General features: G+C 37.1%; 1 long non-coding RNA gene across 1 annotated transcript in view; it reads left to right on the top strand.

Annotated features, from left to right (window-relative positions):
• LOC134756793 (uncharacterized) overlaps window positions 1-17,748 on the top strand; it is a 1,394,997-nt gene that overhangs the window by 746,487 nt on the left and 630,762 nt on the right. The gene's annotated exons all lie outside the window — the stretch shown is intronic.

The raw sequence follows: 17,748 nt of genomic DNA, 5'->3' as shown, positions 1-17,748 counted from the left end.
TTTAATGTTTCTTTTATCTACTTAGACTGAATAGTAAAATGTATTATATAAAGCCTTGCAACTTATTACTGACCATTGGTGTACTTGAAGTTATACTCCTCCACAGAAGTTTTGGTAATAATTCACAAGAGTGTAATGAGTAAGAATTGTTTCCTAGAAATAGGCTGAGAGTTAGGCAATTGACATATTGATAGTAATGATTTAGTTAAGCTTGTCTTGCTTTATTGTATTAAAAGAAGGAAACCTTTAATACATGGCTCCTGGATAGAACTGCTTTTTAGGTTTTCCTATGTACTTAGAAATACAAAGCAAAGTTTAAAAGTAACCCTAGAAAGCAATAGCAATGGAGTTAAAGTTTTAAAGATAAAGAAGATGAATATAGCAGAAGCCTATTTTGTAGGATCGGTCCACTTAATAAGGAGGAATTTGTCTAAAACACAAAAGTTTGAGTGGTGACTAGGTTTTGAAAGGGCTTATCAATTTTGACTGGTGAAAACTTAAATATTCACTTGTTACTTTCTAATATGTGAGTCACCTTTCATTTTAGTAATATTTATTAACTATCTGTTATGTACCACATTCTAGTTAAGGTATTAGGAAAAAACAGTAGACATAAAAATCCCAACTATCAAGGAGTATCCTATGAGGTAGACAGGGTACATGACTAAATTAAATAATGGTAACAATAATAATACAATATGATAACCAACGTTTTGGCCTAAGCACAAAGCACATATCTAATTGTTTAACCTTCATACCAATACTATGAGGCAATTACTAATAGCATTTCTATCATATAAATATGGAAACTGAAATATTCTGCTAAGTAATTTCCCCACATCACACCCTAGTAAAATACAGAACTGGTAAAGAGAAATATCACCACTGAAGGATACAGAGATATGACATAAGTACGTGAGAAGAGGTTCAACTCCATTAGTTATTTACAGGAATGTAAAATGATACAGCTATTCTCAAAAACAACTTAGCATTTTCTTAAAAACAAAACATGTAATTGGTGTAAAACCCAGCAATTGCACTCCTGGTAATTTATCCCAGAGAAATGAAAATCTGTACATGAATGTTGATAACAGCTTTATTAGTAATAGACAAAAACTGGAGACAACCCAGATGCTCTTCAACTGGTTAATTGTAAACAAATTGTGACACATCCATACCATGAAATACTATTCGGCAATACAAAGAAACAAAGTAGTAATACAGCAACCTGGATAAAATCCCTGGTGAATTGCGTTGAGTTACAAAGATCAATTCCATAGGATTACTAGTGCATGATTTTGTTTACATAACATTCATGAAATAACAAATTTATAATGATGGAGAACAGATTAATGGTTGCTGGGATTTAAGAATGGTGTGGAATAGTAAGAAATAGGGTGTGGTTATAAAGGGTAACGTAAGGGATCCTAGTTTTGATGGAAATGTTCTGTATCTTGACTATATCAATGCCTATATCCTGGCGCAGTGTTGCAATTAGGAGATATCAATTGAAGGATATATGTAATCTCTATTATTTTCTACAATTTAACACAAATATTACAATTATCTCACATATAAAAGGTTTAAAATAGCAAAAGGATATAAAATATGTACCATGTTAAACTAATCAAAAGTAAGTCTGAAAAGTTTTTTTTAATGAATGTCAGAAACTTAATTTAATAGTCAAAAAAATGTTACCAGGGATAGAGAGTGTCATTTCATAAACATAAAATGGCTCATTCATCAAAAGGGCATAAAAATTCTAAACATGTATGTACCTAATGGCATAATGTTAATAATATGAAGAAAAACTTCCGAAACTAAAAGGAGAAAAAAACACATCAAAATCATTGTCAGTGATTTCAACACTCTCCTCTGATAAAACAGGTAGACAGAAAATCAGTAAGACTATAGAAAATTCAATCATTACTCTAAAAACAACAAACATGTCTATTGATACTTAAAAATCATACCACCTAACAACAGAATACAACAGTAGAATACAGATTATTTTCCCATTATTTTCAAATGCCTTCATAATATTTATCAAGATAGAACATCTTCTTGGACATAAAACAAGACTATATAAACGTAAAAGGATTCAAGTGATATAATAATTAGAAATCAAGAAGAGAAAGATAACTAAAAGAGCTCTAAATATTTGGAATTTAAATAAACTTTTAAATATAGGTCAAAGATGAAATTAAATCTAAATATCTAAGGTATTTTGAACTAAATATAAAAACACAACATGTCAAATTTTGTGGAATACCACTAGATCACTATTTAGAGCTGTATGTAGAGCAGTAAATACCCAATAATACATAAAAAGAAAGGTCTTAAATCCATGCATAGTACTGACATAAATATACAAATAAAAAAGATAAACAGAAAAGAACAGAGAGTCCACAAACAGATCCACACATATATGAACAACTGATTTATAACTCAGGTAAAAAAAAAAATTCAATGGAGATTGGATTTTGTTTTCAAGAAATAATGACAGAAATCAATTATTTACCCACAAGCGTAAAAATAAAATACCTCACACCATTGATTAAAATTAACTAAAAAATCATAGACCTACATATAAAACCTAAAATTACATCTAGAAGAACACACAGGAAAATAACCTCTGTAACCTTAAAATAAGAACTATTTTTGATACAGTATATAAGTGTGATTCATATTAGAACAAATGGATAAATTTATCTTCAATTTCATTCTTAAAGTTAGGAGAATAAAAGGCCAGCCACAGAGCAACAAAAACTATTTCTACTATATATAACTGGTGAAGGAATAATAATTAGAATATGTCTGGAACTCTTAAAATTCATTGATAGTAAGCTAACAACCCAATTAAAGGACAAGGGCAAAAAACTTGAACAGCCACGTTACCAGAGAAGGTGTACTTATTTGATGGCAAACAAGCATGTGAAAAGACGTAAGTACACATTAGTTATTAGAACAAGGCAAATGACAACCACAATGAGATACCATTATAACGACTACACATCTATTAAAATGGCTAAAATTAAAGAGACTGACTATACCAATGGTTGACAAGGGTGTGGAATGACGGAAACTCAAACATTGCTGCCAGGTATGTAAAAAGGAACAACAAATTTGGGAAACAGTTTGACAGTTTCTTAAAAAGTGAACCCTACACCTGCCATATGATTCACATACACCATACCAAATACTTATTACAAACATATTACTGTAATCATAATTTCATTTCTCTGAAATAATTATTTAGTATGGAATATGTAAATCATAAGGTTTATTCATAATTGTCTTGAAGACAACTCAAATGTTTATTAACAAGTGAAATTGTGGTACATTCATGAAATCAAAAGCTACCCAGCACAAACTTAAAAAAGAATAAAATATTGATACAAACTACAACATGGATGAACCTGAAAAGAGTTATGTTGAGTGAAATAATCCAGACAAAAAAGAGAATATACTGTGTGATTTCATTATGTAATATTCTAGTAACCGCAAACTAATCTGTGTTGCCAGAAAGTTGGTCAGTGGTTTTCTGGAGATGAAAGCGAGTGTAGGAAAAAGTGAGAAAGAGAGATTAAAAAGAGGCAAGAAGAAAGTATCAAAAATATATAAAAAATCCAAACAATTCAACAGTAAGAAAACACATAACCAACTTTTTAAATGGGCAAAGGAAATAAATATTTTTCAAAAGACTACATGGAAATGATTGACAGGTATATGAAAAAAATATTCATCATCACTAATCATCAGGGAAATGCAAGTTGAAACAACAGTGAGATGTCACCGCACAGCTGTTAGAATGGCTACTGTCAAAAAGATTTTAAAAATAAACACTGGCATGGATGTGGAGCCCTTGTATACTGTTAGTGGGAAAGTAAGTTAGTAAAGCCATTATAGAAAATATTATGAAGATTTCTCAAACAATTAATATCATCCGGCAATTCTCCACCGCTTGTTATATCGAAAGATATGAAGTCAGTATGTCAACAAGATATCTGTACTCCCATGTTCATTGCAGCATTATTCACAATAGCCAAGACATGAAATCAAGCTGTCTATCAATGGATGAGGTATGAAGTACACACACATACACACACACCCACACACACACAATACTATTCCGCTTTTAAAAAGCTTTATATATTTGTCCATGTCATTTACAACAACATAGACAAATACAGAGGAAATTATGCTCAGTAAAATAAGACACAGAAAGAGAAATACTGTAAAATCTAACTTATACAGAGGATCTAAAACAGTCAAACTTGTAGAAGCAGAGTAGACAAATGGTGACTAGAGGCTGGGGAATGAAAGAACTGGGGAGATGTTGGTCAAAGGATACAAAACTTCAGTTCAACAGAAGGAATAGATTCATGAGGTCTTTTGTACATCATGGAGATGATTATTAAAAACAATATATTGTCAATCTAAAACTTTCTAAGAGAGTATATTTTAAGTGTTCTCACCACAAAAAAAAAATCATAAGTATAGGAGGTACTGTATATGTTAATTAGCTTGATTTCATAAGCCATTCTACAGTATATACATTTATCAAAACATGTTGTCTACCAAAAATATATAGAATTTTTTATTGGGGAATTTTTTTTAAATAAAAAGAATAGGCAAGAGGAATCTTGTTCCTTATCTTTATCGTGTAATTGTTTCATATATATTTATATATTTTAAAACTTGTAAATTGTACACTTGAAATGCATGCAATTTGTTGCACATTAATTATGTATTCATAAATCAGTTAACAAGACTGATCTAGTTTTAGACACATTTTCTAAAAATGAAATAGGCATTTTGAATGTAGACATTTTTTCTTTCACTGTGCTTTATTGAGAAACATATAAAGCCTAAATTGTAAAGCGTATTTTTCGAAGGGAATTCAGGTGTACGTTCCCTTGCTTCCAGTAGCTTGAATGTTTAAACATCCCAGAACAGATGGCATTAAGCTCTCTGAATTGAAACCTCTAGAGCTAAAACTCCTCAAATTTTCTTGCTCTGACGGTCAGCATTGTGTACTTACATCTCTTCTTGTTTGTCTTATGCTCATTTCTTATACCTCAGTTCTCATTTTTTTAACTTCTGTATGAACTATTTAATTTTGCATGATAATAATTAAGCCAGCCTTTATTGTTCTTTACTTCTGGCTTATTTTTAACCTCAGTCACATTCAATTTTGCACAAGTCATAAAATCAATCATGTCATAAAACAAAATAATTTTAACATAGTAATGCATCAATTTGGAAATGTGGGAAAGTGTTAGGTTTCTGAACTGTCAAAATTTCTGGTTTTCTTACTTTAACATTATATTCATTTAAGTTTATTACTTGAGTAAAATTTTTATTATTTGTAATTGAGGTAAACACATTATTTCCTTATAGCATAAGTAATCTTTTTATTATAGTGTTTGCTGAGATTATATGGTAGGCATCTTTCTTTCTTTGTGTTGCTATAAAGGAATAATACTTGAGGCTGCATAATTTATAAAGAAGAGAGGTTTATTTGGCTCATATTTCTACTGGCTGTGCAAAAAAGCATGGCGCTGATATCTGCTTGTGCTGAGTGACACAGGCTACTTCGACTCACGGCAGAAGGCAAAAAGGAGCATGTGTGTGCACAGATTACATGGCAAGAGAGGAAACAAAAGTTAGATTAGAGGTTCCAGCCTCTTTTTAACAACCAGCTCTAATGGGAACGAACAGAGCAAGAACTGACTCATACCCATTCCAGGGAGGGCATTAGTCTACTCATAAGGGATCCATTCCCACGACCTAAACAACTCCTATGAGGCCCCACCTGCAACACTGGAAATCAAATTTCAACTTGAGGTTTGAGGGAACAAACATCCAGCTACAGCAGTAAGAATTTATATTTTAGGTAACTCATATTTCAAATAGTTTTCACAGAATCATGTGCAAATCATTATTTATGTACCATGATACATACAGCTTTATAATGAAGAGAGAAGCGTGACAGAAGTAAAAGTCTATAGTAACTTTATAAACAAGATAATATTTGACATTAATGTTTTCTGAACTATATCAATGCAGGTCTAAAGGAATGCAAGCTGTAATATTCTACTTAAATATATTTATAAGCAATAATTTTATTTTGTGAATTGTATAAAATTATGTATTTAAAATGATTTAACATTCCTAGTATTTGTACAATATCATGGTTTTTAACCTTGTCCTTATTTATAAATTATTTAGTTCAGTAATATTTTCTGACTTTGACTTACTTCCATCTCAAAATCCTCTAGATAAACATGCATAATAAAAAGGTTAACTAAGACTATCAACTTGAGGTTTTTTTTCACTTTATTTTTTTTCGTTATTATACTTTAAGTTCTAGGGTACATGTGCACAACAGGCAGGTTTGTTACATATGTATACATGTGTCATGTTGGTGTGTTGCACCCATTAACTCGTTATTTACATTAGGTATTTCTCCTAATGCTATCCCTCCCAACTCCCCACACCCCACCACAGGCTCCAGTCTGTGATGTTCCCTGCCCTGTGTCCAAGTGTTCTCATTGTTCAATTCCCACCTATGAGTGAGAACATGCGGTGTTTGGTTTCCTGTCCTTGCGATAGTTTGCTCAGAATGATGGTTCCCAGCTTCATCCATGTTGCTACAAAGGACATGAACTCATCCTTTTTTATGGCTGCATAGTATTCCATGGTGTATATGTGCCACATTTTCTTAATCCCGTCTATCATTGATGGACATTTGGGTTGGTTCCAAATCTTTGCTATTGAGAATAGTGCCGCAGTAAACATAAGTGTGCATGTGTCTTTATAGCAGCATGATTTATAATTCTTTGGGTATATACCCAGTAGTGGGATCGCTGGGTCAAATGGTAATTCTAGTTCTAGATCCTTGAGGGATTGCCACACTGTCTTCCACAATGGTTGAACTAGTTTACAGTCCCACCAACAGTGTAAAAGTGTTCCTATTTCTCCACATCCTCTCCAGCACCTGTTGTTTCCTGACTTTTTAATGATCGCCATTCTAACTGGTGTGAGATGGTATCTCATTGTGGTTTTGATTTGCATTTCTCTGATGGCCAGTGATGATGAGCATTTTTTCATGTGTCTGGCTGCATAAATGTCTTCTTTTGAGAAGTGTCTGTTCATATCCTTCACCCACTTTTAGATGGAGTTGTTTGATTTTTTCTTGTAAATTTTGTTTCAGTTTCTTATAGATTCTGGATATTAGCCCTTTGTCAGATGGGTAGATCGCAAAAATTTTCTCCCATTTTGTAGGTTGCCTGTTCACTCTGATGGTAGTTTCTATTGCTGTGCAGAAGCTCTTTAGTTTAATTAGATCCCATTTGTCTATTTTGGCTTTTGTTGCCATTGTTTTTGATGTTTTAGTCATGAAGTCCTTGCCCATGCCTATGTCCTGAATGGCATTGCCTAAGTTTTCTTCTAGGGTTTTTATGGTTTTAGGTCTAACTTCTAAGTCTTTAATCCATCTTGAATTAATGTTTGTATAAGGTGTAAGGAAGGGATCCAGTTTCAGCTGTCTACATCTGGCTAGCCAGTTCTCCCAGCACCATTTATTAAATAGGGAATCCTTTCCCCATTTCTTGTTTGTTTTTTTCTTTCTGATTTTTTAAAGATCAGATGGTTGTAGATGTGTGGTATTATTTCTGAGGGCTCTGTTCTGTTCCATTGGTCTATATCTCTGTTTTGGTACCAGTACCATGCTTTTTTGGTTACTGTAGCCTTGCAGTATAGTTTGAAGTCAGGTAGCGTGATGCCTCCAGCTTTGTTCTTTCGGCTTAGGATTGTTTAGGCATTGTGGGCTCATTTTTGGTTCCATATGAACTTTAAAGTAGTTTTTTCCAATTCTGTGAAGAAAGTCATTGGTAGCTTGATGGGGATGGCATTGAATCTATAAATTACCTTGGGAAGTATGGCCATTTTTATGATATTGATTCTTCCTACCCATGAGCATGGAATGTTCTTCCAGTTGTTTGTGTCCTCTTTTATTTCCTTGTGCAGTGGTTTGCTGTTCTCCTTGAAGAGGTCCTTCACATCCCTTGTAAGTTGGATTCCTAGGTATTTTATTCTCTTTGAAGCAATTGTGAATGGGAGTTCACTCATGATTTGGCTCTCTGTTTGTCTGTTATTGGTGTATAGGAATGCTTGTAGTTTTTGCACATTGATTTTGTATCCTGAGACTTTGCTGAAGTTGCTTATCAGCTTAAGGAGATTTTGGGCTGAGATGATGGGGTTTTCTAAATATATAATCATGTCACCTGCAAACAGGGACAATTTGACTTCTTTTCCTAATTGAATACCCTTTATTTCTTTCTCCCGCCTGATTGCCCTGGCCAGAATTTCCAACACTATGTTGAATAGGAGTGGTGAGAGAGGGAATCCCTGTCTTGTGCCAGTTTTCAAAGGGAATGCTTCCAGTTTTTGCCCATTCAGCATGGTATTGGCTGTGGGTTTGTCACAAATAGCTCTTATTATTTTGAGATACGTCCCATCAATACCTAGTTTGTTGAGAGTTTTTAGCATGAAGGACTGTTGAATTTTGTTGAAGGCCTTTTCTACACCTATTGAGATAACCATGTGGTTGTTGTCTTTGGTTCTGTTTATATGCTGGATTAAGTTTATTGATTTGCATGGGTTGAACCAGCCTTGCATCCCAGGGATGAAGCCCACTTGATCATGGTGGATAAGCTTTTTGTTGTGCTGCTGGATTCGGTTTGCCAGTATTTTATTGAGGATTTTTGCATCGATGTTCATCAGGGATATTGGTCTAAAATTCTCTTTTTTTTGTTGTGTCTCTGCCAGGCTTTGGTATCAGGATGATGCTGGCCTCATAAAATGAGTTAGGGAGGATTCCCTCTTTTTCTGTTGATTGTAAAATTTTCACAAGGAATGGTACCAGCTCCTCCTTGTACCTCTGGTAGAATTCGGCTGTGAATCCATCTGGTCCTGAACTCTTTTTGGTTGGTGGGCTATTAATTATTGCCTAAATTTCAGATCCTGTTATTGGTCTATTCAGGGATTCAACTTCTTCCTGGTTTAGTCTTGGGAGGGTGTATGTGTCCAGGAATTTATCCGTTTCTTCTAGATTTTCTAGTTTATTTGCGTAGAGGTGTTTATAGTATTATCTGATTGTGGTTTGTATTTCTGTGGGATTGGTGGTGATATCCCCTTTATCATTTTTTATTGTGTCTATTTGATTCTTCTCTCTTTTCTTCTTTATTAGTCTTGCTAGTGGTCTATCAATTTTGTTGATCTTTTCAAAAAACCAGCTCCTGGATTCATTGATTTTTTGAAGGTTTTTTTGTGTCTCTATTTCCTTCAGTTCTTCTCTGATCTTACTTATTTCTTGCCTTCTGCTAGCTTTTGAATGTCTTTGCTCTTGCTCCTCTAGTTCTTTTAATTGTGATGGTAGGGTGTCAATTTTAGATCTTTCCTGCTTTCTCTTGTGGGCGTTTAGTGCTATAATTTTCCCTCTACACACTGCTTTAAGTGTGTCCCAGAGATTCTGGTATGTTGTGTCTTTGTTCTCATTGGTTTCAAAGAACATCTTTATTTCTGCCTTCATTTTGTTATGTACCCAGTAGTCATTCAGGAGCAGGTTGTTCAGTTTCCATGTAGATGAGCGGTTTTGAGTGAGTTTCTTAAAACTTAGTTCTAGTTTGATTGCACTGTGGTCTGAGAGACAGTTTGTTATGATTCCTGTTATTTTACATTTGCTGAGGAGTGCTTTACTTCCAACTATGTGGTCAGTTTTGGAATAAGTGTGATGTGGTGCTGAGAAGAATGTATATTCTGTTGATTTGGGGTGGAGAGTTCCGTAGATGTCTCTTAGGTCCACTTGGTGCAGAGCTGAGTTCAATTCCTGGGTATCCTTGTTAACTTCCTGTCTCATTGCTCTGTCTAATGTTGACAGTGCGGTGTTAAAGTTTCCCATTATTATTGTGTGGGAGTTTCAGTCTCTTTGTAGGTCTCTAAGGACTTGCTTTATGAATCTGGGTGCTCCTGTATTGGGTGCATACATATTTAGGATAGTTAGCTCTTCTTGTTGAATTGATCCCTTTACCATGATGTAGTGGCCTTGTGTCTTTTGACCTTCGTTGGTTTAAAGTCTGTTTTATCAGAGACCAGGATTGCAACCCCTGCCTTTTTTGTTTTCCGTTTGGTGTTTGATCTTCCTCCATCCCTTTATTTTGAGCCTATGTTTGTCTCTGCATGTGAGATGGGTCTCCTGAATACAGCACACTGATGGGTCTTGACTCTTTATCCAATTTGCCAGTCTGTGTCTTTTAATTGGAGCATTTAGCCCATTTACATTTAAGGTTAATATTGTTATGTGTGAATTTGATCCTGTCATTATGATGTTAGCTGGTTATTTTGCTCGTTAGTTGATGCAGTTTCTTCCTAGCATCGATGGTCTTTACAATTTGGCATGTTTTTGCAGTGGCTGATACCAGTTGTTCCTTTCCATGTTTAGTGCTTCCTTCAGGAGCTCTCGAAAGGTAGGCCTGGTGGTGACAAAATCTCTCAGCATTTGCTTGTCTGTAAAGTATTTTATTTCTCCTTCACTTATGAAGCTTAGTTTGGCTGGATATGAAATTCTGGGCTGAAAATTCTTTTCTTTAAGAATGTTGAATATTGGCCCCCACTCTCTTCTGGCTTATAGAGTTTCTGCTGACAGATATGCTGTTAGTCTGACAGGCTTCCCTTTGTAGTTAACCTGACTTTTCTCTCTGGCTGCCCTTAACATTTTTTCCTTCATTTCAACCTTGGTGAATCTGAAAATTATGTGTCTTAGAGTTGCTCTTCTCAAGGAGTATCTTTGTGGTATTCTCTGTATTTCCTGAATTTGAATGTTGGTCTGCCTTGCTAGGTTGGGGATGTTCTCCTGGATGATATCCTGAAGAGCGTTTTCCAACTTGGTTCCATTCTCCCCGTCACTTTCTGGTACATCAATTAAACGTGGATTTGGTCTTTTCATATAGTCCCATATTTCTCAGAGGCTTTGTTCATTTCTTTTTACTCTTTTTTCTCTAAACTTTTCTTCTCACTTCATTTCATTCACTTGATCTTCAATCACTGATACCCTTTCTTCCACTTGATCGAATTGGCTACTGAAGCTTGTACCTGCGTCACATAGTTCTCGTGACATGGTTTTCAGCTCCATCATGTTATTTAAGGTCTTCTCTATGCTGTTTATTCTAGTTAGCCATTCATCTAATCTTTTTTCAATGGTTTTAGCTTCTTTGTGTTGGGTTCGAACGTCTTCATTTAGCTTGGAGAAGTTTGTTATTACCGATCTTCTGAAGCCTTCTTCTCTCAACTCATCAAAGTCATTCTCCATCCAGCTTTGTTCCGTTGCTGGCGAAGAGCTGTGATCCTTTGGAGGAGAAGAGGTGCTCTGATTTTTAGAGTTTTCAGGTCTTCTGCTCTGGTTTCTCCCCATCTGTGTGGTTTTATTTACCTTTGGTCTTTGATGTTGGTGACCTACAAATGGGATTTTGGTTTGGATGTCCTTTTTGTTGCTGTTGATGCTATTCCTTTCTATTTGTTAGTTTTCCTTCTACTAGTCAGGACCCTCAGCTGCAGATCTTTTGGAGTTTGCTGGAGGTCCACTCCAGACCCTGTTTGCCTGGGTATCACCAGTGGAGGCTGCGGAACAGCAAATATTGCAGAACAGCAAATGTTGCTGCCTGATCCTTCCTCTGGAAGCTTTGTCTCAGAGGGGTACCTGGCTGTATGAGGTGTCAGTCTGCCCCTACTGGGAGGTTTCTCCCAGTTAGCCCACTCAGGGGTCAGGGACCCACTTGATGAGGCAGTCTGTCCATTCTTAGATCTCAAACTCCATACTGGGAGAACCACTACTCTCTTGAAAGCTGTCAGACAGGGGCGTTTAAGTCTGCAGAAGTTTCTGCTGCCTTTTGTTCAGCTATGCCCTGCCCCCAGAAGTGGAGTCTACAGAAGCAGGCAGGCCTCGTTGAGCTGTGGTGGGCTCCACCTAGTTCTAGCTTTCTGGCTGTTTTGTTTACCTAGTCAAGCCTCAGCAATGGTGGACGTCCCTTCCCCAGCCTCGCTGCCGCCTCGCAGTTCAATCTCGGACTGCTGCCCTAGCAGTGAGCAAGGCTCTGTGGGCATGTGACCCACCAAGCCATGTGCAGGATATAATCTCCTGGTGTGCCATTTGCTAAGACCGTTGGAAAAACGCAGTATTAGGGCGGGAGTATCCTGATTTTCCAGGTACCATCTGTCACGGCTTCCCTTGGCTAGGAAAGGGAATTCCCCGACCCCTTGCACTTCCCAGATCAGGCGATGCCCCACACTGCACTGCTTCGGCTCACACTCTGTGGGCTGCACCCACTGTCCAACAAGTCCCAGTGAGATGAACCCAGTACCTCAATTGGAAATGCAGAAATCACCTGTCTCCTGCGTCGCTCATGCTGGGAGCTGTAGACTGGAGCTGTTCCTATTCAGCTGTCATGGAACTGAGAGGAAGCAATTCTCTTTGAGGTTTAAGTGACTGCTAGTAAAGTGTATCTTACAGTGTGGGGGATGAGGCGGCAGGAGTGGACTGAGTCGCTGAGGCCCATCCACTGTCGGTGGTTGGCGTAGTCACCGCAGCACAGGAAGTACTGGAGGCCCGAGTAGTTGGGCTGCTCATAGAGCATCCAGTAGCCACTGTCCACCTCAACTTGAGTTTTTAACATAAACTTCCTATCAAAGTAAGATATTTCTCAAGTAAACAAATAAATGAGCAAATGGGTGAATGGGTCAATATGAGAATGCTAAAATGATACTAATTAGAATGCAGAAAAACAGGTTTGGATATGAAACAATTGAAATTCTCATACATTGCTCGTGTGAATATAAAATGGTATGGCCATTTTAATACAGATGCAATTGTGGTTTTATATTTGTCCTTATTTATAAATGATCGATTTCAACAGTAGTCATTTTCAGATTTTTTATTAGATTCTAGCTGCACTCCTCTAGATAAATAAAAATTCGTTAAAAGGGCAACTAAAAGTATCAGTTTGAATCTTTAAGTGTTCAAATCATCCTAGGATATTTTTCAAGTAAAAACAAAAAGAAGTAGCAAGAAGCAGCTAGTGAAAATGCAAACATACCCTAGTAGTGATCACTTAAAAGTCATATTGTTCGTGGTCACTTATTATTCTATCATAGAAATTCATGATATTATCATTGCCTGATTTATTCTCATTGAGATCAGCAAATAGTCTTGAAAATTTTTGAGGCAGAATTTGCAAATCTGGGCTGCAGACATTTGTGGTGATCAGTGGGTTACAGGATTCCCTTGACAGATTTGCCCCATAAAGGAGCTAAGGCTTCCTAAGCAATCCATATTTTCTCAATTTTACTCATCCAATTTGACCCTGAAAAGACAGAGCTATATTATTATTTTCTGTTTCTGGGAGAAGTGAAGTGGTACAAATAATTTGTGTGTGTGTGTGTGTGTGTGTGTGTGTGAGAGAGAGAGAGAGAGAGAGAGAGGGAGGGAGAGAGAGAAAGAAAGAGAGAGAGGCAGATGAATGTCAAAAATCAAATGTCAGGCACTATTGTGACTGTAATCAGTCACGTCTATTCTGTGTGTTTGGTTAATATCTGTAAGTTTCTGAATATGAAAAAGAAATGAGATGGTGCAGATGTTTACAAGAAGGAGTCAGACTCCGTAAAATATTTGAAGAGATTTATTCTGAGCCAAATATGATTGACTGTGGCCCATGACACAGACCTCAGGAGGTCCTGGGAACATGTGCCCAAAATGGTTGGGGTGCAGCTTGGTTTTATACAGTATGAGACTTCAGTCAAATACATTTAAATATATTTAAGAAATACATTGATTTGGTCCAGAAAGGTAAGACAATTCTAAGCCGGTGTGGCGGGTAGTAGGGGGGTTACTGTACAGGCTATAGGTAAATTTAAACATTTTCTAGTTGACAATAGGTTGAGTTTGTCTAAAGTCCTGGGATCAATAATAAGCAATGTCTGGGTTGCTATAAGAGGTTATGGAGACCAAAGTTTTATTACACAGGTGAAGCCTCCAGGTAGCAGGTTTCAGAGAGAATGGTATATAAAATGTTACCTATCAGACTTAAAGTCTGTGTTGATGGTAATGTCTTCCTATCATAGCCTGAAGCAGTCCTTCAGGTTAAATTTTAAAAGAGTTCTGGCTGAGGGGAAAGTCTATTCAGATAGTTGGGGGGCCTTAGAATTTTATTTTTGGTTTACACAGGTAAGAACTCTGAAGCATTTAATAGTAAGAAAATGACCTGGTAGCTACAAAATTGGACACTGAGGGTTTTTAGTATATCACCCAATCCTCCTTCAACTCACTTGTGAGCATCTAGGACTGTGCCCCTGGCCCATCATCTGGAAGAAATTGGCTTGATCGGGTTTCTTTTCTGACATACCTAATCTCTCTGCTGGTGGGGAAGGCAGGAAGCCTGGAATATCTGAGGAATGTGGTGGAATTGGAAAGAAACCATGTGTTGAAGACATCCATTGTGTGGACTACAAATTTTCAAAGAGAAATTTATTTCCTTTTTGAAAAATTAATGATGTTTTTTATTTTTAAAAAAAAGCCATGCTGAAAATCATAATGATTAACATGTATTGGATATCAATTTTGTGACATGCTTCATTCCAAATGATTTTCATGTAATAATTCCTTTCATCCTATCAACAACCCACTTACATTGCTATTATCTTCATTTTTAAGACGAGAGAGCTAATTAATGAGACCAAGTTTCAGAGTAGGAATTTGAATTATGACTTTGAACCTAGTCTGGCTCTGCACAGTATACTCTTAAGCAGTAGCTTAGGAAAGAAAGCAAAAAGAAATAAGTAAATACATAAGATGATTTTTTCACTTTAAATATTATATGTTTACATATTTTACAAAATAGTGATTCACAAAAAACTCATTTTGTTATGACAAAAACAGACATTTTATGAAAAATTCCTGATATCTAATGTATAGTAATAAATTTTGTGGCATCTTTTTAACCTCTATTCATTCACAATTTCAGGTACAGGCAAACTTAAGATAAATTAAGCATTTACAATGTTCTTATAATATCAGTGAAGTACTTTGCATTGGTATTGTATCTGTGATTTATATGCTGCAAGCTGTGAGACAAAATGAGTACTATTTTATACCTTAGTTTTGCTTTTTATTCCACAAATAAAAAGCTGAAGACGTTTCCTTTCTGGTGATAACATCGAAAGGGCCTCTTGGAGGTGATAAATCTTAAAGAAAAATGTACGTCCAAGAGCATATTAATTCATTCATTCAATGCATATTTGTTGCGGCCTACTACATTCTAGGTCCTGGGGACATAGTGACAAATAAAACTGACAGTGTTTCTTCCTAAAGGGAACTGTAGCCTCTACTCTAACCTAAAGGATATGTAACTTCTACTTTTTCTCATAAAGCTCAAAATCTTTCTTAGTAGGGGAAGATGGAGAAAACCAAGGTAAAAGAGCATTTATTAAAAATTCAGTCACTGCCTATTATTAAGAAATCAATTTCAAAAAAAAACCTCAGTATTACCTTACAAGCGAGGACTCACTAAAAGGAAAATTAAATGTTTTGTTCAAGGTCACAAATCTGTGTAAGTGTCACAGCAACAAAGGAGATTGGTCTCCTGATTCTAAGATCAATTCTTTTTTTGCTAGACTAGCCTACTACTTAGTGAACCTGAAAATATTTTTAAAATTATTTTTAATATTACTCCAACAAGTTTAATGCACAGTGGAATTCATAATTTACATTTCCAGGGATATCTTTTTAAAGTGATTTTTAAAAGCTGATTAATCCTAAATAGATGAGTGTCCAAAGAAACAAACTCCCAGAATATGTATAAAAGGAGATATTTTTCACTTTTTTATGACCCCAATTTTACACCTGGTTCCTTAGCAGTAAGAGTCATGTGAGTAAAGATATCTGCTTATTCAATGGTAACAAATATTAATGAGTTCTAAAGATTATTCTTTTTTAATGCAATTTTGCATTGCCAAGATCAAAAGCAAGAAACCAAAATGAAACTTGACCAATTGCCCAAACTTTAGAGTTGATTAAAATTAATGGAATAGAAATTTTCTTATTAGTGTATTTTTATTTCTGTCTCCAGAGTGAGTAATTGTTCCAGGAATCAGAGGTAAGGCAAACGGTAGAAACTGGGAAGAGATGAGGCCTTGAAGTGTATAAAGGTTCCTGCAGTTGGATTCAAAATGCAGCTGGACTCAAAATGAGGCTGAGGCAGGCCAAGTCTGAGGTTCCCTTGGATACAGAATTAAGACTATGCTGGGGCTTCAGAGTGCAAATCGTGTTCAGTCTCAGACATTCCCCTTTCTTTCACTGTCCCTTCCCTCCTGAATAGTGACCTGAAGTCACGATTTTTTGTTTCTTTGTTTTGAAGGTAGGATCTCACTATGTTGCCCAGGCTTGTCTCAAACTCCTGGGCTGAAATGATTGTCTCACCTCAGCCTCCTTTGTAGCTGAGACTACAAGCTTGTGCCATTGTGGGCTGAAGTCACTTCCTATCAAACTGCTTGTCATCAGTTCAAATCTGTCCCCAAGGCAGCTTCTATATTTTATTCTTTAATTAAACATCAAGATAGAGAAAAGAAACAAAATGTTTGGAAATTTAGATCCCAGGTGTGTGAAAGGATATCTTACCTATTGTGTCTGGAATTGGTGGGTTCTTGGTCTCACTGACTTCAAGAATGAAGCCGCGGTGAGTGTTACAGCTCTTAAGGTTGCTCGTCTGGAGTTTGTTCCTTATGATGTTCGGATGTGTTCGGAGTTTCTTCCTTCTGGTGGGTTTATGGTCTCGCTGGCTCAGGAGTGAAGCTGCGGACCTTCACGGTGAGTGTTAAAGCTCTTAAGGCAGCGTGTCTGGAGTTGTTCGTTCCTCCCGGTGGGTTCGTGGTCTCGCTGGCTTCAGGAGTGAAGCTGCAGACGTTTGCGGTGAGTGTTACAGCTCATAAAGGCAGTGTGGACCCAAAGAGTAAGCAGTAGCAAGATGTATTGCAAAGATCGAAAGAACAAAGCTTCCACAGTGTGGAAGGGGACCCGAGAGGGTTGCCACCGCTGGCTCAGGCAGCCTGCGTTTATTTTCTTATCTGGCCCCACCCACATCCTGCTGATTGGTGGAGCCGAGTGGTCTGTTTTGACAGGGCGCTGATTGGTGCATTTACAATCCCTGAGCTAGACACTAAGGGTCTTCACCTCTCCACTAGATTAGCTAGATACAGAGTGTGGACACAAAGGTTCTCCAAGTCTCCACCAGAGTAGCTAGATACAGAGTGTCCATTGATGCATTCACAAACCCTGAGGAAGACACAGGGTGCTGATTGGTGTGTTTACAAACCTTGAGCTAGATACAGAGTGCTGATTGGTGTATTTACAATCCCTGAGCTAGACACAAAGGTTCTCCACATCCCCACCAGACTCAGGAGGCCAGCTGGCTTCACCCAGTGGATCCCGCACCAGGGCTGCAGGTAGAGCTGCCTGCCAGTCCCGCGCCCTGTGCCCGCACTCCTCAGCCCTTCGGTGGTCGATGGGACTGGGCGCCCTGGAGCAGGGGGCGGCGCTCGTCGGGAGGCTCGGGCAGCGCAGGAGCCCATGGCGGGCTGCAGGTCCCGAGCCCTGCCCCATGGGGAGGCAGCTAAGGCCCGGCAAGAAATCGAGTGCAG

The sequence above is a fragment of the Gorilla gorilla genome, chromosome 12 (assembly GCF_029281585.2).
Source record: "Gorilla gorilla gorilla isolate KB3781 chromosome 12, NHGRI_mGorGor1-v2.1_pri, whole genome shotgun sequence".
Taxonomy (NCBI): Eukaryota; Metazoa; Chordata; class Mammalia; order Primates; family Hominidae; genus Gorilla; species Gorilla gorilla.
Note: the sequence above shows the minus strand (reverse complement) of the source record. Positions and strands in the feature narration are given on the sequence as shown.